The following is a 26,448-nucleotide window of genomic DNA, read 5'->3' as shown; positions in this document are numbered from 1 at the left end:
CACACTGTTACATATTTGCTTCAGGAAACATTTGTCTACATGTTTGAAGCACATTTTCCATGTTGAGTGTGGAGCTGCTCCTAAGAGATAGAAATGACAGGAAGCCCTGCATTTGTCAGAAATAACACTTGCCTGTGCCAGAAACCATCCAGGAAGCAAACCCCTCCTCTTCCCCATTGCCTCTCAGAAATTGTCTATTTATAAACTCATCTTTTACTGCTGACGAGCAAGAACCATGGTCCCTTCCAGAGTATAAAGCAGTAGAGAAATGATGGCATTCCTTTCGTTTGGCCAACCGCTGCTGAAAACAACAAAATGCAATGCCAAAATATTAGTGTATCTGACAGAGACCCAGTATCATTTCACATTTAGTTCTGTCATCTGGGCCAGGGATGAGGAATCTGTGGCTTATCAGATGTCACTGGACTCCAATTCCCATCAGGCCCAGCTAGCATGACAAATGGTCTGGGGTGACATGAACAGAGGCAGACCTTGGTAATATGGCAGGGTCCTAGATTCCTCCTACATCCTTCTCGAAGCCTTACCTGGGGGTGCAAGGGATTGACCCTAGAATCTCTGGCATGCTAAACAGATGCTCTGCCCTTGAGCTATGGCCATTTCGCACAGACCACCAGGGAGCCTTATGCATGCTGCCCTGGGTTCTATCAAGGAAGATAGGAAATGAATGACATAAACAAAAAATACAATAAGATTATGACCTGCAAATTGTCTCATGCTGTTAAAAAAAATGGCCCGTGGAGGCTGAATAAAGAATGGTGAGTGATACAGGTAGATGTCACAAGAGCACATTTCAGCACTCTGGAAGCCTACTGCCTTGCGATCCTTATTAGAGAATTACTGCATCATATTTATACTGCCTACAAAAGGGCATCTTGACCCAACTCTCGCTTTCAGACTTCACTTTAATATCAACAAGATGCCTCTCTGTAGTGGAGGACACCTGGCCTTAGCCATTAACCAAACAATATTTCTTTTGATGAAGTTCTCAAAGGGTACCTTGTACGAAGCCGGGCTTTTTTTATTAAGTGAAAAGGGCACTTTGAGTTTCTTAATAAAATGAATGACAATTATAAATGCTTTCTTTTAAACAGGTTCTCCAGTTAACCTGGAGGACCCTGCTGGCTGGGCAGGTTGCCCTTCCTAGTTTGTAAAATCCTGCACTAGATGCAACGCTGGTACTGCTCTAATTTCCACGTATATCTTCATTTATTCTCCTTTAATGCCCTGCCAAACGCTGCCATTCAAAGGGCCGCTGTCATGTTGGGATCACTCCCTAGCAATACCCTGAAACAAGCCAATCATTTTCATTCATCATTACCTCCTAAAAAAAATAAATTACCAGAGAGGCCCAGCAGTGCTTTCCAACTTATTTGAAGAGTAGTTTCATTCCATGTTAACTCTATAAAACTGACTTTTCATTTGCCTCTGACTTACTTTATCAGCACATTCTCCTTGAGAGGATACATTTGGTTTTAACACAGTATCTCAGAGACTTTACTGTCCAGAACCTACTTATGCAAAATATAAGAGAACCCAGATGTGCATCAGGGCTGAGACACAAAAGAAAACACAACTGAATGATGCTACTGTTTCTGAAACTCCTTGAGCAGATTTGAGATAAAGCCCTGTGTGGCTAGAAACAGGCAGAGGGCCTTCTCAGTAGTGGTGCCCACCCTGTGGAACACCCTCCCATCAGGTGCCAAGGAACAACTATCTGACTTTTAGAAGACATCTGAAGGGAAGTTTTTAATGTTTGATGTTTTATTGTATTTTTAATATTTTGTTGGCAGCCACCCATGGTGGCTGGGGAAACCCAGCCAGATGGGCTGGGTATAATTATTATTATTATTATTATTATTATTATTATTATTATTATTATATTCAAGCGATCTGAAAGACTGCACTCCCTCATATGAACCTGCCCAGGTTTTGAGATCTTTAGGAGATGGCCTTCTCTCCCACCACCCTCAGAGGCATGCTGGGTAGGAATGCGGGAGAAGGCTTTCTCTGACTAACTTCTTGTAATGAAAGGGCTGGTGCCATTCTTTTTTAAATTGTACTTATTTGTATGGTTTTAATAGATTTTTATATGTTTGCATATATAAATGTGAAGTTCATGTCATTTGTCTTCCCGCTTTTGTGTTGTTTATTGTGCTGCTCCACACACGCACAGCCCACCCCAAGGACTAGAAACTTGTTTTAAATTAAGAACTGATGTTCTGACGCTGGGCATGACTCCAAGAGCTATGCCTTTCCAGAAAATGTCAGATATTCAAGGCCTTGTGATAAAATAGTGGAGGTTACCAACAAAACACCAAGCTTGCCCACACCATTACTGAGCACGACCATGGAAATGGCTGTGGAATCCTTCAGCACTCTGGTGATGTTTGGTCATTCAAGGAAAATCTAGAAAACGAGGACAATTGGGTTTTAACAGCAGATTGTGTGAATTTAAGGCTGCTAGAGGGCAACTTTAATTTATGTGCCAATAAGTTGCACAAATATTTTCCCTACTGTTCAATTAAAAGCAAGTAGTTACCTAGGAAACTGCCACATTGCATGTAACTTATCCAGCCAAGTACTTTCCCTAAAATAAAATAAAAGCATCATGTAAATGTCTAATTTTCAGCAAAGGGCTGGTCCACTGTCCCTCAGAACTTGTGGGGGCCCGGACTATTTATTTTTTTTGGGGGGGGGGGGAATTAACAAATTCCTATGTCCCACAAATAACCCAGAGATGCATTTTAAATAAAAGGACACATTCTACTCATATAAAAACACGCTGATTCCCGGACCGTCTGTGGGCCAGATTTAGAAGGCGATTGGGCCAGATCCAGCCCCCGGGCCTTAGTTTGCCTACCCATGTTCTAGCCTCTCATCCAGCACCTTGGTTGTCAGATCTCCCACCCTCCCTCCCTGTTGTCGGGCCTCTTTTGACTCATTTGTGGTTGATCATTGTTGTACAAAAACTCCCAGCTGGTTTTGTGTATAGTAATTAGGAAGAGTGATGGGTTTGCAACATGAGCGCAGAGGGGGTTCTCTGGGACACTTACCTCCATACCTGGAACTGGTTCTCCTTCTTCTGACAAAGAGGAACAAGTATTACAGACGAATCAAGAGTGTGTGGTGCTGGCCAGCTGGGAGTGAGATGAAGGAGAAATTAACTGTGCTTATCAATGGCTTTAAACTACTGGCACAAGGCCCATGGATAGTACTATGGTCGAAAGAAGCAAACTAAGATCCAGTTTCAGCCTTCAGAGATCTCAAATTTTGGCTGTTGGGACCTTTGATCATTTTCTTTTTTAAAAAAAAAAAATATTTCAACTTTTGCACTTTCCCAGAGTTCATTTGTTATAAGAAGAAAGCAATTCCTGTTGCAAATCGTTGCCTACTTAAACTTGCATCTCCCCCCCTTTTACACTGATTCAAGCTAAATACGTGACTTAACGTTCTTGTTCTTGAGACATTAATTATTCAGCTGTACAATACAGAACATCTTTATTTCCGAGACAGCTTTCTGTGCCAATTGTTGTTTTTTTTTCATGGAGTTTTTGCGAGCACAGAAATCCCATACACAACCCACAACTTGATATACGAGTTGTAAATGGAAACTTTTTGAACGGGGTCCATCAGCTTTACAATGCTCTCATTTATTACATGATTGTCCAGGGAAAAAGTTTTCTGTTTTTAGATTTACAGGAGTAATGTGGAAAAGAGGAGAAGGTTGGTAAGCAGATACCGAAAAATTCACAAGCAGACTTGATCTTCCTCTGCTTTGTTTTCAGAGGAGGGAGTGGCTGTTTCCATCTGCTCTAGAATCTGGAGAAATTTTACCTTCTTCTGTCCTGATTGGGCCAGTTTATAAAAATTAGCACTGGTGTAAACTGAGAGTTGCAGTTGGCACAACATTTTATGCTCCGACATCCGCCAAATCTAATAAAGTGATAGGGAATCCTTTAAGCTGGATTTGTCCTGTTTTATATGCTTATGTCGACGAGGACTTTGCATTATGTAGCAGTCATGCTTCTTGACAGAGATTGGCTTGGTTGGCTCAGTTCAGGACATTTTAGTTATGGATAACCTTCCAAAGTAAGATTAAAATCACGTTGTGTGATTAGTGTTCTCTGCTCCACAATCCCCTTTCAGAATCCAGTGGAATAGTGAAGCAAAGTCCCTCCTAAACATGTTCGTGCCACGTCAGAGAATTCATATTTGCAGTATTCACTTGTGTCACTTGGGTGAAGTTGTTTTTATTCAGATTTTTAAAGGCACCCAGAGATTAGATGACCCAGATAGCTGTGTGTCTCTGCTCCAAATTGCAAAGCTGGTCATGGAACCAGTAAAAGCAACCCACGGTGGAATTTTCACAAGGGAGATGACAAGTGAAGATTTAAGAACAGGTTTGCAAACATCACCCTAGTCTCTCACTCAGTGATGCTGATGGTCCCCGGGAAGCCACCACCACAGGTCTTAGGTTTTGAGGGCCAAGGATTGTTGAATTCATTAGAACATTGACCATTAGGTCAGTGATTGAATCAGCCCATTACTGACCTAGATGGAGTCAGGTGCAAAAATAGCTGCCGATAAGATCTGCAGCCACATTTTTTTGGACCGTATGACTATTTTTAAGCTGAACATCATACTCTGTGGGTGGGCATTGAGGATTGCATAGAAAACCTTTGCTCCAGAAAGACAGGCTGAGAAGGGAACTCAGTGACAGTAACCTTTTCAACTTGCTGAGAAAGCCGAGTATTGCCTTAATGTTTATGTTTCTTTCCATAGTAGCTGTGTGGAAAAAAAGTTAAGAAATCTCGATTCCCCACCATGAAACAAAATATCCCCCTAAACCCAGGGCCGGATTTAGATGAAGAGAGGCCCTGGGCTACACCACTTTTGAGGCCCCTTCCCATCCCCCACCCTTACAACTAGAAGAAAATGGAAGAGTGTTATAAACAAAATTGAGTGAAGCCAAGGATGATGATGGGTATTTAAAATTCTACAATTAATTCACAATTTCTCCTCTAAACGACATAAGGAGAGCCCCCCCCCTCAGACTTAGAGGCCCGAGTTGCCCTGCCCTCGCATGAAGTTTTGGGTTTGCAATTTTGGGAGAGGGGAGACGGCCCGCTGGGGAGCAGGAGAGCTGGCGAGGCCCCTTAGATTTAGAGACCCTAGGCTTCAGCCTACTTAGCCTGTACATAAATCCAGCACTGTCTAAACCCTATATCCCTAAGCAGCCCCAAACGCAAATAACTGGTAAGTGCTTTGTGATCCGAAGAAGCCCACATAGCTAGTCATATATTGCTATCCTGTTGACAGCCGCCATCTTGGAGCAGCCTGGTGTCCTGCATCTATTCCAGACAAACCAGTACCCTGATGCATATGCTCCGTAGACACCCAGAATCTGCAGACATTATTAGCTTGCAGGATGCCAAAATATGGAAAGAACAAAACAAAACAAAAACAAACCCCTCCCTTCCATTATATTCAGCTCATGATCATTTTAGGGGATGAAAGATTTATATATGGAAAATTCCAAGCCACTTCATTTACAAAGAAATGACCCTTTGAAAGTTAAGAGTTCACATGTTTACAAAACATTCCCAAGTGGCATGCTGACAAAAATCCTTTCGGTGGAAAAACGCGGGGCCAGATCCACTGCTGCTGCAGAGGAGCAGTATTTGATTTAGCCTCAGCGAAGAGGCAGCTGTAGAACTGAATACCGTACTGCGGTGTTCTTAAATTGTTCCCTTTTGCTGTTTTTCTTCAGGTACCGGCACCATAAGGAGTGTGCAAGATGTATTGTTCTCACCTCTTCTGGGTCCTTTTTATTTTACAGGAAGACAGACTCAAAGAAGGATGGATCATTTCACAGTGCATCTTTTAACCAGATACTCTCCTGGGAGGCTGGAAGTTGTGCTGCCCCCTTTATTCTTAATGCAGTCTTTGTTATTTGTGATATTCATAGTATGTGTAGTATTACTGTGATATAATATGTCCCTTGATGGTGTTTCTATGTTATATTTTATTTTTAAAATTACAAACAGTGTGTGTGTGTGTGTGTGTGTGTGTGTGTGTGTGTGATAGCTGTCATCATTTCCCTTTTCTTAAGGGAAATTCCCTTATTCCGAATAGGATTCCTCACAAGAAAAGGGAAAAATTGACAGCTATGGTGTGTGTGTGTGTGTGTGTACTTAAGCCTCTAGCCCTGTGGAGAGAAAAGCATGCCGGAGAGAATATGCAAGTGCCTATTAAGTAGTACCACAATTAGGCACAGGACCTAGAAGTAGTAGCTGTACTGCAATGACTCTCCACCCCTTATGACTCGTTACTACAAATTTTCAATCTACATATTTGCTCCTCCCCAGCCTGTCATTAGTAACTCACCAGAAACTAGGTTAAAGCTGCTATGGGGAGGAGCTGCAGCCTGGGATCCTCCACAATGTCTGGGACTTAAGAACATAAGAAGAATCCTTCTGGATCAGGCCGGAAGCACAAGCATCTAGCAAACTGTGCTCACACTGGCCAGCCAGATGGGAAGCCAGCAAGCAGGACCTTTGTGTGCCAGCCATGCAACTCTAGTACATCAGAAATGGTAGGGGAAAAACACCAGGACATTTCTGGTGGGAAAAGTTTTGGGATATTCATTGGAAGCTATGGGCCAGGCACAGAGCAATAAGAAGAGAGAGCAGCAGGGGCCTTGAAGTTGGCCACCAACAGTTTTGGCAGCTGGGCAGGTGCAGAGGTCACCTGATCAAAGTTTTCTCACCCTAGTGCGGAATCAGTTTTTGACAAAGCACATTAAAATATCTAGGACCTGGTTTGCTTGACTTTCCCCCTCTTAATTTGCACTTGTTGCCCTTCATTGTAGGTATCCTTGCACTTAACAAGCTGTTAGTGGGAAGGAGCCAACCATTACTTTGAAATGTTTACATGTTCCCCTTTTAGAGCAGGGATGAGGAGACTTTGGCCCCATGGATGTTGTTGGGTGGACTGCAGTTCCCATCACTCCTAGCCATTGGTCATACTGGCTGGAGCTGATGGGAGTCGGAGTCCATCAACATATGGAGGGCCACAGATTCCACAGATTCCCTGTTTTAGGGCCGATTCCTCACAAGGCAACTTCCATTAAAAACAAAAAAAAAAAAATGGGTATCTGAAGAAGTGTGCATGCACACGAAAGCTCATACCAAGAACTAACTTAGTTGGTCTTTAAGGTGCTACTCGAAGGATTTTTTTTTGTTTTGACTATGGCAGACCAACACGGCTACCTATCTGTAAAAAAAATGGGATGAGGGATTGCTTGTTAACTGTAGCTCTGGGAAGGGAGTAGGGGTCTCCTAACAACTCTCAGCGCCCTTAACAGTTCCTGGGATTATGGGGGGGGGGGCAGCCATGATTGTTAAAAGTGGTATCATAGTGCTTTAAAGGTATAGTGCAGGTGGGGGCTTATAATTTCTGCCATTACTTCCTGAAGCTGCAGCCTCCCTCATGCCATTCAGGAGGACCCTCCAAGCCCACAACCTTTTCAGGGTGTTCAGGGGACAGGAATGGTCAAACATCCCTGTTGTACAAATGGGATGTCATTTTTGGTTCTCTGGTCCTTTTTACATAATACTTAATCCAAGGAGCTTCAGGAAGACAGGAGATGAGCAACATCTTGAATACCTAAGGTATTATTAATTACTTAACTAATATCAATTTCAGCAGCTGATACTCAAAAGTTTAAAACAGAATCTATAGATTGCTAGCAGAATCACCCTCTCTCACTTTTTGCCTAGCACAATTCATTATACCAAACAGACGTTTGATGCATGAGAATGAAAACTGTGATAATGTTGTCACTCAGCTTTTGATCTACATGAATATGAATTGCTTGGGAGGAATTAGCCCAGGGCACTGAGTCTCAAACTGAAAATATTTTTGGATGCAGCCGACACTGCAAATTTCAGAAGAGGGGAGAGACACACTTTATAGTGCATTGCTCAAGAAGTTTACCAAAGCTTCCCTCCTTGCTCTCATTTCAGTCTATTACAGAACTCCAATTGACTTCACTAGGAATGAAATCAAGTCTCCAGTGACCCAATTTTCAACCCCTTAGTGACCTCTTGACTATTAGTGGAATTCAAAGGCTTTAAGTATTAGCAGCTAAAGGAATTCAGCATAGATGAAAGCAAAGGGAAGCAACTTAGATAAAAACCTTACTGAAATATAGAAGACACAAGATTTACCCACGTTGGAGGAATGGCAGACGCAGTTGATGGACTACATGGAGTTAGCTGAAATGACCGGCAGAATCCGAGATTTGGAGGAGGAATCGGTTGAGGCAGATTGGAAAAAATTTAAAGACTATTTGCAAAAATATTATAAGTTGTATGAATCCTAAGACAGTGCATGTTATTGGAAATGTTATGCTTTAGCAAATATGATAAAGTAAATGGCAAAATAGGTGATAAAAGAGAAAAGAGGACAAGGTGAACCAAACATATTATGTTTATTTTAAAGATATCAAATTTGAGATACAATACATTGAATATGGATACATAATAATTGAAAGTTGTAACAAGGTTTGAAATAAGGTAACAAATTGCTGACATTGATATTACAAAGAATGCAGATTTGGAAGGTGTGAGGAAGTACAATGGTTTTTTCTTTCTTTTTTCTTTCTTTTTCTTTTGTTAAGAAAAATCAAAAAATTGTTTCTTGTATTTGATCTATTTTGTATTGGAATGTTCAAAATTATGAAAAGAAACGCAATAAAAAATTTATATATATAAAAAAAAACCTTACTGAAATATCATTACACAAACCGGTGGATGTTAAATAAATGTGGCCAGCTCAGTGCAAGGATTTAAAGTGACTTCTGGCTCATAAAACACGTGTTCCTTGGAAACCAGGGAGTTTCTTCAGTTAATTGTTTGTTCTGGCCAAATCAATCAGCTCTTTAAAAAGACGTGCATTATTTTAAGCCAAGTAGTTGCTTTCTATGGGCACAGAGGAAATGAAGGACATCATACCGTCATCAAAATACTTTCGAAACCAGAACAGTTGCAATTAACCCTTCTGTCACACACAGCATTCTTCAGTATGTGCAAACCATCAGAGATTTGGAATAGGAAGCCAATCATCTTTGCCTTAGCAAACATGTGATAATCCTCTGCAATTTCCTGATCACGGAATTGCATTTGTTACAGCGAGAACAGGAGGAAACCAGCAACCATTTATGAGAAGAAAACCCGATGAAAGCTGGAGCTTCGGGGAGAAATAACAAGAGAGCACAGTGACTCTTTCTCTTCCAACACCAACACCCATCTCCACTTGCACACTGTATCAAAAGCGACTGAAATCTCCCCAGCGAAAACCTACTAAGCTTTGTTTAAGTGACTCTCTGAACAATGATTGCAGAACTCTTATTTCACCACAACAGCTTTAATTGTTCATTGTCAGAGGTGGGAAGGGGCAGGAGGAGAACCAGGCTGAGATGTCGGGCAGTAGCCAAAGAAAGAGAGCTCTGCTTTGTTGTTTAGTCCATTTGATATGAAATATTGTTTTTATTTTTTGTTAAAGAAAAAGACCAGCCTCACAATGGTCTTTTTATTTGTTTGCTTAATGCTGGACTGTTTAGTCCTGGATGCAGCTGAACTGAAAGGAGCTTCCGAGGATTTTGGTTGGGAATTACGGGGGTGGCAATCCACAAGACCAAAAGGAAAGAAGGGAGGGGGGCGAGGCCCCAAACAGTTCTCTCTCTTATTCACAGGAAAGTCAGCTGATAAGCTGATCTCAAGACAACATATCTTCCTTCCTGTAAAATGCAATAACATGCTCCTCTTGTGAGGCTCTTCTCTGAGAGCCTTATTCCCTGAGGGGGGTAGGAGCTGATCTGATTCTGACTAGGCTTTCCTTGGCAAATATATCAGACAACGCTATGAATCATGTGGCTGGCCTTAGCGGAGGAAGCCAACAATTCCAAAAGAACTGGACCACGTATCTCTCAGAGCAAACATGTTCGCAAAGCAGTTCCAATGCCCCTCTCCTGGGGGAAAAAAACCCTTGCAAATGAAAGATAAGCTCTATGGCCTTTTCATCAAACATCCGCTGTGTGCTTCCTGTCATAGCACTGAGACTGGTCTTTGGAGGGCCTGAGGGAGGAGAAGGAGGCTTAGAGAGCTAACGTTCAATCTCCTGGGTGTGCTTTCTCCCTGTTTCGTTATTTAGGGAACCTTCCCTGAGGCTCTCAGCAGAGGGCAAAGAGAAACACAACTGTTTGTGTCACTCCTGTTAAACACACACAGCTTTTGCATCCCTAGAACCTTTCTTGCCTTTCTCTTGGCTTCGCCGCAACAGAGTAAACACCATAAAGAACATTAAAAGGATGTTTCCTGAATTTTCTCTCCACTCCCCTGGCAACAGAAATGCTTTGATAGGTTAGGGTTTTTCCCCCCTCAAGAGGAAAAAAAAACCCCAACCCACTCTCTTTTTCCCCAGGGCTGGCAAAAAGTCAAGCCTTGTGCTTCTGCAATGCTCCAGGATGTCTAAAGGAAATTTAAACAAACTAACAGAAAGGTTCAGCACCGTAGCTCCTGGTTGTGTGTGTGTGTGTTTTGTTTCACATTATGTTATATACATGATGATCAGGCCAACTGGACAGTAGATACTAAACTATTGTGGACAGCTGTCCATACTTGAAGGAAGTTACAACAGAGTGCCGTGAAATGTAAATATGTTATGATGAATGCTCAAATTTTGGAGATCAATGCAAGAACATTATGCAAGTAAATGCCGAGAAGCCCAGAATTTTCTGGATGCCCCCGAGTGGATTAATCTCTGCGTAACAGAATATTTGAGGTCACAAGCTAAGCTACATGCAGTGAAGGTGTGTCCCCAAGAAATGTACGGTAGTCACAAGCATACAAGATTTTGGTGGGCAACAGTAATAGCTGGTATTTAGTATGGGATGTGACTCAAATATTTTCTGGAGAGGAGAAGGGACAGGTCTGGGGATCCTTTAGTCCAGGGATGGGAGCTGGTATCCCTCCAGATGTTCCTTTAACCATTGGCCATGCTGGCTGGAACTGACATGAGCTGGAGTTCAAGCACATCTGGAGGAGCACAGCGTCTCTCATCCCTGCCTTAGCCAACAGGTCAAGAATCATAAGAACACAGAGATGGATGGATCTGTCAGTGTTGGTGCTCTGCATTTCTCATTCTTTCCAATCCAGTTCTCCCCATTTCTGCAGCAATTTTTGATTTCTTTAACTCTGCGAAAACTCATCAGCAATTCAGTGTGAATTTTGCCTAAGAAACATTTTTATATGCAATTTTGACTAATATACACAAATTTGAAAGCAATTCTTCCTAATGTGTTATTTTCACTGCTATAGGCACATGTTATGCTAGTAAAAGTTTTTGGACGCATTAGTTTGCTGGAGAACAGCACTGCAAAATTCAGAAAAGTGTGAATTTGAGAGGATGGCTGTCCTTTGGTTCACATCCTTTATCAGAAAGTGCAGATTAAATAAGTTTGTCTTTAAATGCAAACTGAATTGAATCTCTCCTCCTTTCCTGATGCTAGAAATCTCTCCTCACTCTCTGTGCCCTACAAAAGTGTGTTTGTGGCAGGATGTTTCCATATATTAGGTGGTGTGGGGATTGAGCCTTACCTTTTTCCAGGGATGTGGGTGGTGCTGTGGTTTAAACCACTGAGCCTCTTGGGCTTGCTGGTCAGAAGGTTGGCGGTTCGAATCCCCACGATGGGATGAGCTCCCGTTGCTCTGCCCCAGCTCCTGCCAACCTAGCAGTTCGAAAGCATACCAGTGCAAGTAGATAAATAGGTACCGCTGTGGTGGGAAGGTAAACGGTGTTCCTGTGCGCTCTGGTTTCTGTCACGGTGTCCCATTGTGCCAGAAGCGGTTTAGTCATGCTGGCCACATGACCCGGAAAGCTATCTGTGGACAAATGCCGGCTCCCTTGGCCTGAAAATGAGATGAGAGCCGCAACCCCATAATTGCCTTTGACTGGACTTAACCGTCCAGGGATCCTTTACATCTACCTTTTACCGATATGACACAGGGTGACAGAAGGTTTCCTTTTGTTTCTTCCTTTTAAACTGAAAAAAGTGTTTGCTGCAGCTTGAAGTAGCCGGACTATTCCAGCAGGAACTTGCGTCGACTGCTTCCATCCTACAGAATGCACAAATGGGAATAACACATAACGTAGCATAGTTCCCAGGGACACTGTTGTTAAAAGGAGATGACTGTCTCCAGCAGCCAGTGGAACTACAATTCTTGCCAACTGGCCAATGGCACTCTCTGCCAGGGATTATGGGAGCTGTAGTTCAACCCTCACGATCAGAAGCAGAAGTAGATGCTTGCTGTGCCTCTTTTCATGTTTAAACAACGCACAGGGCAAAGAGATGGACCACTCTTGTCCAAGGAGCTGTTGTGCTGTCAGAACTACCTGCCTGTACCCAATGTATGCTTTTGTCCTGGAGTAATGAGATAGGGGGGCATGTAAGCATAATTGGGGTGGGCAGTGTTTCTCACCTTGATTCTCCTTGCAAGAACTGTGCAGGGATAATTGACTTTTTCAAGTACCTTTAGTCAATTTTTCATGCCATCTCTAAGTAGCAGTGCCTGCAGCCTGGAGAGCCAACATGATGACCTCAAGATGTTGTGGACTGCAAGTCCCATCACTCCTGACCACCAGCCATTCTGACAGGGACAGATGGAAGCTGTAGTCCAAAATGTCTCAGTCCACAGATTCATTAAAATGTTGAAAATTCAGCAGCTAATGTGACCACATGGGAAGCTTAGCTAAGGTGGAACAAATAGCGATGGCCTACATTTTTGATATGGACTGTACTTCTCTGGTGCAAAAGAATTGTGATGAAATTGAGTGATGAGCGTTCCTAAAAATTACCAGCTGGAACAGCCTGAGGAGTTCTGAAGCAGAATAACTTTGCTTTTTACCCCTTCTACAAAGAGGCTTAACACTATGCAAATCCAAGCTAGTTAAAAGAAACATTATCCAGACTGTCATGCAGTGATGAAAGTAGATTACATGCTTTTCTGGAATTCCTGTAATGTTTTGACGGAACTCTGCCCTGCAACGAATGTGGATAAGATGTTTTAAGTGAAATCCCACCATGTTTTTCTGGCAATCTGTACCTGTCCGTTGCTGTCCACTTTCGCCATGGTTGCCAAGGTTCATAGAAAGGGAACTGTAGAAGAACTGTTATCACACAGAGAAGAATTTGCCTCAGAGTGAAGGCTTTAGCTTTCCTTAATACAGGCAGCACTTAACTGGCAGAAATAATATTGTGTACAGAAACTGTACATAATCATGTAATTTTTTTAAAAAAACTCAAAAGCAGCTTCAGAAGGCTGTGATATAAGTGGAGTAGTGGGAGGTCGCTTAGACCTTTCAGTTTTGGCAAGTCCCCATAGTTGCTTTTCTAATAGTCTGTGAGGTACATAATTACAGATACATAATAGCCCTAATGAATCTCAGTTTTTGAGATATTGTGTACCAGGGAGTACCAGTCCCCCAAGGCACCTGCTCCTTCACAGATAAGTGCATTCAAACTATTGATATTATGTCCCAAAGTAGATAATTTTGTGTTCTCGTTTTGTATTTTTATGTTGTGAACCGCCTTGTGATCTTTGAATGAAGGGTAGCATACAGATTTAATAAATGAATGAATAGACATTTGAAGGTAAAAGATGAAGAACCAAGTGCCATTCCTTGAAGCAGAAAAACAACAACACTGGAGCATGTTTCAAGTTGTCCTGTTATTTGTTCAACCTCTTTACATAAATAAAGGTGGAGAAATTGTTCACAATCAACCATCCACAACTTCTTTTGTTGCAATCTGATTGGCACCACTGAAAAAAACATATAGCACAGTCACTGTTGGGGCATGAAATGTAAAATCTGGTTCAACTATATTGTTCGGAGAGGGGTTGTTTTTGGTTCCTTTCCAGTTTCTGCACAGGAATTGCGTTGCAGATTAATTTGCCTGCCAAAAACATTTGTAACAGAGCTGTGCTCAGAGGGGCTCTTGAGATTCTCCACCCTAGTTGTGATCAGAGAAACTGCAGGTACCATTTTACCAAATTTCTCCAGGAACAGGATACTGTAAATTCTCCAACAGTTTCGAGGGGATGGGACTCCACATTAGCAGTGGCAGTAGCACAACTTCTTTCTCCTCACCCCCAAATGAGGTGTGTGTGTGTGTGTGCTCCCTCACAATGTTCCCACTGTATATGACAATGGCAACAACTGTGTCAACAGCGGAGACCACCATTTTGCATCCTCCACAATTTCCTTGACCTAGCCTTTTGTGTGTGTACAGGATTTAACTTTCATCTGGAGGAGAGGACTTTTAGCTGCCACAATAAATGATGGAACATATTTTTTGGGGGGGGGACCTAACCTCCATTAGAGAAGTGGAGAAAATGAAAACTTTCAGAACTGTTCTCCAAGCAGTGAGAGGTTCTAGGGGTTCTAGCACAGATACAGGAACAGGTTCTATTTCCTTGGAACGAAGGTCAGCAGAGACTGTGGTCATAAGATGGAGGGGCTCACAGCATTAATATCTCGCTTATTCATTAGTCGCAGCTTTGGATCCAGCATAGAACAAGCATGTCTTTATGCCTCCAGCTCCCAACCTGTTCACAGCGCAGCTCACCCACACTACTCTGGCTGTAGTTCTCCTACCTATCAGCTAGGTGCAGGCAGGAGGAGGGGAGGAGGCCCACCCATTTGTTCTATGGCACAGAGCAACTTTTTGGATTATGTTAATTGTGGTGCTTAACTAGCTAGCCAAAGTCATTACCTTAATAAATAAACTAGTTGGGCAAACTGGCTCTCATACACCCGACCCTCACAGATACAGGATCCTAAGAATGGGAAGGAACTCGGCATCATCTAGGCCAGAGGTTCTCAACCTGTGGGTCCCCAGATGTTGTTGGACTACAACTCCCATCATCCCTAGCTAGCAAGGCCAGAGCTCAGGGATGATGGGAGTTGTAGTCCAATAACATCTGGGGACCCACAGGTTGAGAACTGCTGTTCTAGACTGACACCCCCCCCCCAAAAAAAAAACTCATGGCCATATAGTGCAGATAGAGCCATAAAGCATGCACTTCTTTCTCTCTCTGGGCAAGCATGTTTTTAGTGTTGCTAAAGTAGTTTTGGAGTTTATGTAAATAAAGCCAATAAAAAAGAGCAATTAATTGATGGTTTGTCAACGGTTTGCAGCATATCTCTTGGTTGTGAAGAGCTTGTCCTGTGGCATAGAATCAAACAACCTGAACAGCCTGAATAAGGCTTTGGGTATGAGTCACCAAACAAGGATCCAGGTGAGGAAGCAGCCAGTCAGGTTTGGTATTAGTTAGTCATTACTATAAAAGGGCAGAATTGGCATCAAGGGAAAATTAAGCCACTACTCCTTTCATTGCTTGCACATTGTGCAAATACTCTTGGCAACAACTAAATTTAGTTCAAAGGACACAATGTGCCATTTTATATGGTAATTTTGCTGCGGTGGTGCTCATTTTGTTAATTCTTTTAAATATTTATGCCAACTAGTTTCAAGTTGTGCTACATGTGGTAATCTCTTCTTTCAGCAATACACATTCATGAGGCAGATTAAAAGAAAAACATTAACTACACAAAGAGCCCGCTGAACATACAGCTGCTTAGGCTGCCCTTTGAAGAATTACTGATTCACTAAGGTCTTTCCTTAGTGGAGCTTGAAACTGAGATTCAGACACAATGGTGCAGCCGATGAAACACCCCAAGCACCCGTGCCTGGAAATAAGTTCTGTTGACACCCATGGGACTAATTTCCCAGCTAACGTGTTTGGGTAGGAGGTTCTGCCAGACACACCACATCCATGGCCAGAAGATGTTTAACCTGAGTGGCTGATTCAGAACTTAGTCATCTCCCCACCTTCACACTAGCAGGTGCCATCTGTGCCCGACAGACAGATAGATAAGCTTCCATAAAAGCTATAACAGTTTGAGTATTTATATCCAGGGAAAAGCGAAGATGCTTATACTATATATCATCATAATCATCATCGACTTTTATTGCACTAGCCATAGGCCATGGCATCATTCAGAAAAATAACAAAAGGAAAAACAGCAATAACCATAAAAATCATTTATACTATATATTGAATTCTATATGCTGATCTTGGAGCCAGGTATTTAAAATACAGCGGTACCTTGGGTTAAGTACTTAATTCGTTCCGGAGGTCCATTCTTAACCTGAAACTGTTCTTAACCTGAAGCACCACTTTAGCTAATGGGGCCTCCTCCTGCTGCTGCGCTGCTGGAGCACGATTTCTGTTCTCATCCTGAAGCAAAGTTCTTAACCTGAAGAACTGTATGTCCTTGATAGTTACTCCAGATTGAGGAAGACATATAGAATTTGTCTTTAACTCCATTATTTGGATAATTGCTGTTACGTGCTACCCCAATATCTGGGCAGTGAAAAATCCCAGGGGTTTCCTTAGAATGAGAGTCAGTGGAGATTGCATACTGCTCAACCGTCCCAATTTAAGTGGGACATCCTGGAATTACAGAAGCCACCCCAGCTTCTGATTGGATCCCAGAATGTCTTGGTTTTTGGTCCAGAATGCTGGCACAAGTCAGCTGGCTCCAGATTTGGTTCAGCCAGATATTGGAGGGTATGCGACTGTGGTGTCCTTGGGATATATGGTTTATTTACGCATCTATTAAACCTGAGCCAAAGGTGGAGGGGTTTCACAGGATTAACACCCTAATATATTTTGCTTCGCCATTAGGTGCCCAGGAGAGCCACAAAATCCAGCACAGAGAGAATATGTCTCTGCCACTCTAACTTCCGTCTGCTTTCTAACTCAGCTTTCATACAACTCCCTGGCTATTCTAACTGCCAGCAGAAAATGCACCCATTTGCCCTCTGGAAGAACTTCTGTGGTTATACTAATGAAAGTACTGAAGTGGCAAGCTAAGGCCATTATATTAAGATTGCGTAGCTAGCAATCGAATGCTCCATCAGCTTTTAATCCTTACTGGGTACAGGACCCTAAGAATTGGAAGGCACCCTGCAGGCTGCTCCCCGCAAACTCACATCAATATATTATACCGTATCTTTGTCCCCTAAAATGTGTATAGCTGGTTGATGTTCCCTCCTACATAGACCATTTAATAGAAGAGCAACTCTTGATATCACTTCAGTTTAATCTAAATATGTCCCTGTTGCTGTTGCTTTCAGATTACCCAGTTCTTGTCTGCTTTGTATATTGGACATATATGGTATTATTGTGATCGTTGGTTTTCAACAAATAAATGTGACCCGCTGATTGTGATTTCCCCCCAACTGTCTCATGTCCTAGCAAAGATTTAAACCCAGTATACATCCACTTAGCCCACTCTATTAAGGTTCTCAAGGCTATCTTGAGGTGCTCTCCCCAATAAAACTCTGCTCAATTTTCCCCTAAGGATGGTAGCTATTAGTCACCGCAGGATGCGAATATGCCCCAGGGAAGTGAATGTGAAAGGTAGATGTCTTCACCTGTCTCACAGTCCTTTCTTTATCTAGGAGGTCACTTCCACACTATTATTCTAAACAAGTATCAGCATGATAGTCAGGAAGTGATCTGGATGGTAGGGGTAACATTTTCATGTGCATCTACCTAAACGAGCAACACGCAAAGTGAAACACAGCTGTCTTTTTTGCAATTCACACTTCTCTGAATTTTCAAATGTTCAACAGCAACAACAAAAGTGTGTATACACAGGTATATTGGGAAAAAGTGTGCATCAAAATGCATATCTTTAGGAAAAAAATACAAAATGCATTTGTCATTTTGGCTATCAAGCCGGTATATAAACAAATAAACAAGTAATTGGCGAAAGTGCTTGCAGTAAAACTGCATGGTACGAGAAATTTGCCCTTTAAAACAAAATACACAAATTCATGCAGAAATGTGGTGAGCTGGATTTAAGATCCGGAGAATGCGAACCCAAGAGAAACCAAAACTGATGGATTTGTCTATCCCTATTGGATGGTGATAGCGCTTCCAAAATCTGAAAAAACCCCATACATTAACATACAACCCAGCTCCTCTCTTGACATGTATGCCCCAAGCACAGTGGACGCACAGCTTACGAATAGTCCTGCGAATCAGTATTTGTTGGGTTGATTTAGGCTAAACCTGCCCATGTCAACTCTGTAATGTGAAACAACTACAAGTCCCTCTGTGTCACCTCTCCTAGAGGGGCATCCAGTGAAGCATTTGGCTAAAAGGAAGGGGGCAGTACAAAGGTCACCTATAATATAGAAACATAAACTTGTGTGTTGACCTCCCACACAAATGTTTACACTTCATAAATTCTGGCTATCCATTTCCCAGCCAAATGCACTACAGGAGAGAGAAACAGGATGTGAAATAATTCCATGGTTGGTTCTCATTCCAGGGCAATTCACCTTTCAGTGAACACAGATTTTACAAATTAGCCAAATTTTATTATAGTCTGTTATTGAGCAAGTGGCTTGTTGTTAAAACACAACAATCAGGTGATGTTGCTCTGGGTGAATTTTGCCTGCAGGCATGTTGTGGGTGGATAGTATTTGGGGGGTGGGCGGGAAACCAGTTCTTTGTTTCCACGGAACCTGTTATTTGTTTCCACAGAAATATTCAGTCACATGAGTCATCCGGCACTGTAAAATCTTTAGGCTGTGTATAGGCCATAGCTTTTCAAAGATGTAGAGGGGGGTCACAGTATTGGATAGTGGTGTTGGCAAAATCTACGCTAGTTTGGTCATGTCTACAGAATGGAAGATGGCAAGATCCCCAAGGATGTGCTTTATAGGGAGCTGGCTTCAGACACCAGGTCCACTGGCAGACCAACTCTGTGCCACAAAGATGTCTGCAAATGTGACATAAAGGCTGGCAACATCAACCCTGCCGTGTGGGAATCCCTTGCAGATGACCACAGTGCCTGGAAGCAGACAGTAAGGTTGTGCATCCACAGCAGTGACCAGGAGAGGAATGACCACTGGGAGGAGCACAGAAAAAAGAAACACTTCATCTGCCCCAGCTGCAACAAAACATGTCTCTCCCATATCAGTTTCTACAGCCACAGCAGGTGCTGTAACTCTGCAATGGTTTGACTTCATCCCCAAAAGGTACACTCTTCCCTTTTCTTCTGAGACAGATGGATGCCAACCAACCAACTGGATAGTGCTCATTGCAACTAACACACTCCCTGTACCCAAAGTTGGCAGCACTTTTAGAATCATGTTTGAAGTTTTAACACCCCCATCTGCCATCCCATCACCTCACCACCTCTCGTCCAACAACAGTCTTTGGAAACTGTATGTGTTAGAACCTTCCTTGTACCTTATCTGGAGTTGCTTTTCCGCTGTAGCATTCAGCTGTTAAAGTTCCTCATAAGCTTGTCCTGACCAGTTTTCTGGTCAGGTCATAATCTTGCGTGTATGACTCCGGCCTCCCTGACAACAAAATCCCACATCAACACAACTCCCATTTACACTGCATACAGTGTGCTCCCTCCACTGACTTTGGAAATGGTGTACACGCAACATTAGCCACAATCTATATCTGTCCTATATCTAACACTTTTCATTAAATACTGTGTCCCCCCCCCCCAAAACCAGTTTCAATCCAAATTCAGAAAAAGAACGACATAGCTGTGCTTTAAGCTAGTGATGGGAACACAGCACCTGCCTGACAATAACCCAAAATTAGGTGAGAGACACTAACTTAGTTCCAGAGCTGACTGCACTTTGGTCGGCTGCTTTGGCCCCCTTTTGAACTCTAGGAACGGAGCGGAGTGGAGAATCCCCCAAACATGGTCTGACTCTGTTGCCCCCCAGGTCACTGCAGATAGGGTGGTTTGAATCTGGGTTTAGTGGGAACCCAGAAGCCAGTGCATCAGCCACGGGAGCGAAGCAGCGGCCAAAGAAAATGGTGTGGCTTTGGGAGGATGGGGAAGCCCAGCACTGGGTCGCAAATGTCGGCAACCAATGGATTGGGTGAGCGGCCATTAAAGCACATTTAAAGCCCCAGGCTTCCCTCAAAGAATCCCAGGAGCTGTAGTTGGTTAAAGGTGTTTGGAACTGTAGCTTGGGGGGGGAAGCCATATGCATTAAATGTACTTTAAAAGCATGGTGTGGATGTGACCTTTGCCACCACTTCATGGTGCCCTTCTAGACAAACTGGAGGAAACAAAACTGGCCACATTTCTCTGGCATGTATCCACCGAATGTTTAGAAAGGCAGCTCCGTTTCACACCTGTAAATGAAGGTTTCACCTGCCCCATCACACAGGCATTTGAAGCTTAGTCTCTGTCATCTTCCAAACCTGCTGGTCTCCCCGTTATGCCATATTGGCTCTTGCACCCAATTTTCACAGGAAATTTGTGTGGATTAAAAATAAAGATGGTGTGTACTTTTTCACAACGGTATATATAGACAATAGGAACTTGGTGGCTACTTTCCCAGCAGCTTTCCCCCTTCTCCTTCTTCCCAGGCAAGACAGAAAAGCAAATACCTTCAAGAGATTGATTGCTTGCTCACCTGGACACATACAGACTACAGAGTGTTTGCAGTCTGACAAAGGTTTCCTGATTTTTAGACAGAAGGTATGTTTATAGTTCTAATCCTTCAGTGGCTTTAAAAGCAGGTTGGCAGTCTGGTGCTAGGTGGTTCATATTCCCCCATCTCATGATTCACAAAGGTTTATTATTCGAATAAGAGCTGCAGTGTGATTCATCAAATGGCGAGGAAGTAGAATGGTGTCTTCTTGAGTCATTGAGCAGCACACACATATATAAAAATCATCATAATCATCAACGACAAAAACCCTTTCAGTTTAACATGTTGTGTTCACTCAAGCTCAGAATCCCAAGAAGTTACAGCTGTTTAGGGTCATGGCATTATAGAAAGTAATTGTGGTGTGGGGTGTATGGGGTGTTAGGGGAGGGACAGTATATCAGAGGGGTGACATGTCATGTTCCTTCTGGGTAGTTTGTCCACCTTTGGTCCTCACCCTGCACTCAGCATTCACCTGTTTCTCCTAGAAGCTGTCAGCATGCAACAGTGGCCACACCCCAGGTAAGTGCTCCAACTGGCCAGCTAAACCAGGTGAGGGTAGCAGGTGGGTCTTAAACCCTTGGTGAGTTAGGGACTTGTCTATCCCCTGCATGTGAAGTCAGGCTCCAGTGGATTTGTTGTGTTTTTAATATTCTGTTGTGAGTCACCCAGAGTGGTGGGAGAAACCCAGCCAGTTGGGCGGGGTATAAATAATAAAAAAAAAGGTAAAGGTACCCCTGCCTGTACGGGCCAGTCTTGACAGACTCTGGGGTTGTGCGCCCATCTCACTCAAGATGCCGGGGGCCAGCGCTGTCCGGAGACACTTCCGGGTCACGTGGCCAGCGTGACAAAGCTGCATCTGGCGAGCCAGCGCAGCACACGGAAACGCCGTTTACCTTCCCGCCAGTAAGCGGTCCCTATTTATCTACTTGCACCCGGGGGTGCTTTCGAACTGCTAGGTTGGCAGGCGCTGGGACCGAGCAACGGGAGCGCACCCTGCTGCGGGGATTCGAACCACCGACCTTTCGATCGGCAAGCCCTAGGTGCTGAGGCTTTTTTACCCACAGCGCCACCCGCGTCCCATGGGGTATAAATAAATTATTATTATTATTATTATTATTATTATTATTATTATTATTATTATTATTGGAATAGACATATGGAGTCGAGGCAACTGTGATTATCAGACATCTGAAACTACCATTTCACATTACAAGTAACCAACTGGTAACCAATACCATCCACATTGAATTATAGTGGTGGCTGTAATTTAGGGGGAGGGGGCAGCTAATTGCAAGCACCAGCCTCAAAAGGCACTTCCAGAGCATCACTGTTTTCAGGTGGGATTTGGTCACATCCCAGGAAATTCAGGTGGCCCAGTTAAAGTTGACTTGGAGATCTTGCCCAACAAAACTGGTCTTCCCTTTAAGACCGGACTTTTGGTTATAAAGAATGTGACAGGATAATGCACTGGAAAGTGTGCAGGACAACACTTGCTTGACACAACATTGTCTAACTTCCCCACAAACAAATCAGAGTGAATGCTCAGCGCATGGCTTTTGATGCCTAACCTTCCCACACAAATCAGGATGATTTCTCAATAAACAAGTTGCCTGAAAGTGACTAAGGAGGCATTCCACATTTTCTCTCACATGGCAAAGAATACCTCTTGTAAGAGGATACTTGCTACCACACTTTAAAGTTGAAAGTAACCAATATTTAACTTTGAAATGTTTATCAGAAGGTCAGTTGCAAGGCACATGAATGAAGAGTAGGATTGTGCTATTGTCAGCATATTATTATCTTTTACCCATTTTCCTGCTTTATAGTAAAGCTTAGAAAACAGAGACACCCCCGCTTTACTGAAATACAAGTTGTGCTTCATTTCTGGCATGAATTCACCAGGCATGTCCTATTTTCATTGTCTCTTTTTCCTTGTGCATTGTTAAAAAGACCTCGTTGTGCTCTTCTAACTTTTCTGTTCCATTTCACTGTCTCCAGTAATGTCAACTATGTATTCATTGTAATCAATGACTTGTGAAGGTTCTTGCATTCCACTCAGAGAGAATCTTTCTATGGCTGCTCTATAGAAATTGCCATTCTCTGATACTATACGAGTAAATCATTTTCATAGTACTCTTATCGAGCCGTGCCTTCTTTTCACCTTTTCCTTGTGCGAAACTCAAGATTGTCAAAGCTCTTCTATAATTAGGGCTTGTTCCTGGCTCCATCAAGAATTTTGTGCTGCCAAAGTAAAAAAAATTATTCATTAATTGTGCAAAGCAATGTCTTTCCTGCCAGACTTTTCAGCTTTTATTTGCACAGTTGGAGTCATGATGCCTGCAGTGAATGTGCTTTCCATGTTCTGCTGCTTACCTATGCTTTCGTGGCTGATACTGATGCTCACTTTCTAGTTTGTGGGATGACATGATGGCTTAGCTCATTGTAGTGTGGCGCAGCAGCAAAACAAACAGGAAGGAGTGAAGCAGCCATGATCTTCTCTCCAGTAGCTTACACACTCACATGTTCACACTAAACCATGGTTTGGCTTTGCAGGTAGCAGAGTCTTTGATTTTGGCTGCTATCCAGCAACAGGCATATCCAGCCATAGAATCATAGAACGGTAGAGTTGGAAGGTACCCCAAGCGCCATCTAGTCCGGGGCAGAGGAAGGAGTGTGTGGTGGGGGCAGGTGGCCCCAGTGTCACCACTGAGGGGGGTGACAAAATGCCAGGAGCCACTCACTGCAGGGCCTGCGGTGTGCCCCCGAGCCACGCATCTCTTGGTGGCTTGGGCGCCTGCAGGCTCTGCATTGCCCCAAATGGTCCGCCCGCTGCCTCCCCCTCAGCTGTAGGGCAGCTGAGTGGAAGCAGGCAGGCAGACTCCCTGGAGGCCCCACAGAGCATCCTGCCCTGGCTGGCCCCACCCGCACGGGTGGCTGGCGCTGCCCCTGGGCGCAGGGCGCGCACACCACCCCTGGTGCCCGATTGGCTTGCTCTGCCGCTGCATCTAGTCCAACCCCTCTGCAATGCACAAATCACAACTAAGGCACCCATGAGAGATGGCCATCCAACCTCTGATTCGAAACCTCCAAGTATTAAATCCTGTTGATTTCTACTGGAGAGATTAAGGCTGCAACCCTATTCACTCTTACGGATGAGTAAGTCGCATTGAAAACAGTGAGACTTTCTTCTGAATGTGTGTGTACAGTATATATATATATGATTGAACTGTCAGACTCACAATGCAGCTTTCCATGGACATCAAGGAGGCTTAAAAGTGTTTATATTTGCCCTCATATCATACCCTTGAGATTTTTAGGGTGGATGGAAAAAGAGGAATGCCATGAAATCCCTTGTGTACAAAAGCCATGAACTTCTAAAGTGGATTAAAAAGTATGCGTTGCTGGACTGGGTACATTCCCATTAAGAAGAACAGAGGCTGCTTTGCAAAATATTTCCTCCTGGAGGGATGCCATGGAAAGGTTACCTGCTCTGCACATACCAGCGGTGGCAGTTAGTGTATGAGTTGCAACTTGTCCCTTTTCATACACTCCTGGTTGTTGCAAGCCTTGGCAAACCACTCTGAGCACTCGGCTAATTAACCCATTTTTATTTTATTTTATTGGCAGGGGGTGGAGATTTGCCTGAATTTAAATTTTGCTTAAGAAAAAATAAACTGACATAAACAACTGGAGATTAAAAACTGAGAGGGGCGGAATCCCACAAAGGACAGAGCCATATCCTTATTAAAAAATCAAATTAGTGAGATTCAAAACTGTATGATTAATATTGCCTGATCCAGGTTTGGGTGAAGGATGGAACGGTCTGAGATCTGAAGGGCCTTAACAACAAACCCCCAGTATCAAGGATGAGGTGCAGCATCTATTTATCTTTGCAGGCAAGGCCTCAAACATGCGGAGTAATAATGCCTTTTAACAATGAATAAGTTTTTCCTTACCTGTGGCTAAACACATCCAGGTCTAATTAGGGCAGCTGTACATCCTGCATTTTAGAAGACACTCCTCTATTTGAAAGGATATCGGAGGACAGTCCTGTGTTTGCAGGACTTTTCTATTTGAAGGACTGTCTGGTCCAAGCCCAGTTTACCAAGAAAAACCGTAAGAAGGGTCCTCCAGGTGCAGCCTCCCCTTTAAAGCACCACAACCTCATCCCTGGGGTCCCCTGATTTAGGGTTGCCATGTTTTCTTGGGGGGGGGTATTTTCTTTTGGTTTATTTTCTCTCTCTCTCTATATATATATTTAAACAGGAACAAAATCCTACCAAGCCTATTTATTGTAGACTAATATAGGAGGATAGGGACACGGGTGGCGCTGTGGGTTAAACCACAGAGCCTAGGACTTGCTGATCAGAAGGTTGGTGGTTTGAATCCCCGCGACGGAGTGAGCTCCCGTTGCTCGGTCCCTGCTCCTGCCAACCTAGCAGTTCGAAAGCATGAAGTGCAAGTAGATAAATAGGTACCGCTCTGGCGGGAAGGTAAACGGCGTTTCCGTGTGCTGCTCTGGTTTGCCAGAAGCGGCTTAGTCATGCTGGCCACATGACCCGGAAGCTGTACGCCGGCTCCCCTGGCCAATAAAGCGAGATGAGCACCGCAACCACAGAGTCGGCCACGACTGGACCTAATGTTCAGGGGTCCCTTTACCTTTAATATAGGAGGAGTGTGCAACAGCATAAAAATCTCTGCAAAAGTTGTATCTGTCTCCAGTGTTAATGTTGCACAACCTCTTATTTCTAGAAATTCCATGGGAAGAAGACACATGGATTTCAAAAGCAAAAGCCAATTATATTGAAGAGTCACAATTTGAATCTTGCTTAAGTTGCACACAGCTGCTGTGGAAAATGCAAGCAGGGATTTTTCTTTCCCTTGACGGGCATTTTCATGAAATCAATGCAAAAGAATAATAACAAAAAAATGAAGACTATTTTAGGTTATACTCTGCTGCAATTGCAGTTTGTAAACATTAACTCATTATTTGTCTGCCTTGAGGAATGGCATGCAGTGGAAGGCAATCACTCTGCGGAAGAATGCGACCTTGGCTAGTCTAGGACGGCAAAAAAATGTCACCCCTCTGACATCTCCCTGTTTGATGGAGAGGCGCATTAACTAAGGACACATGCATGCTTTGAAAGATGGGAGAAGCTACTTTAAGCTTGAAACAACTCCACTGGGATACTCCTTCGTAGTTTTTATTTAGTTATGGCAATAGCTCCTGCTTCCAGAAGGCATTCAGTTTCCCTCATAATTAAAGACTGCTTTACATGGGGATCTCTCATCAACTGTAGTTGCACTGCCCCTCACTCTGGCAGAGGATAATTTGTGTTTTACCCCTTGCATCTAAATCATAACCAGCTGCTACTGTGTTTACCCTCCTCAATAATATTACAGCTCACAGTTGCATCAGACTTTGGTATCCAATCATGCTAAGTGAAAAATTGATAGGGGAATCTTATCCTTATCTTATCTGCACCCACAGAAACCTGCACCTCCCTGTTTTAAGATCAGCTTCGGAGGCCTTTCTCATATGCATGTCAGTGAGGTCAATCAGACATGAGGAGCAGGGCCTTTTGGGTGGTGGCCTGATAGCTGTGGAATTCTATTAGTGGTGCGGCCATCAAGCCCTACCAATTTTGAGTAGCTTTCCCCCCAAAAGAAATAGCCCTATTGACATGCAGTGCTGTTGAAATGGTATTATACCTGGTTTTAACAATATTATGCTAGTTTGATATTGTCATTTGTACTGCTGTTGTAATTTTTATAGATATTCTATTGCTTTTAAAGATGGGAGTTTTAAAAAA

The sequence above is a fragment of the Podarcis muralis genome, chromosome 11 (assembly GCF_964188315.1).
Source record: "Podarcis muralis chromosome 11, rPodMur119.hap1.1, whole genome shotgun sequence".
Taxonomy (NCBI): Eukaryota; Metazoa; Chordata; class Lepidosauria; order Squamata; family Lacertidae; genus Podarcis; species Podarcis muralis.
The sequence above is the reverse complement of the archived record's forward strand: the minus strand, read 5'-3'. Positions refer to the sequence as shown.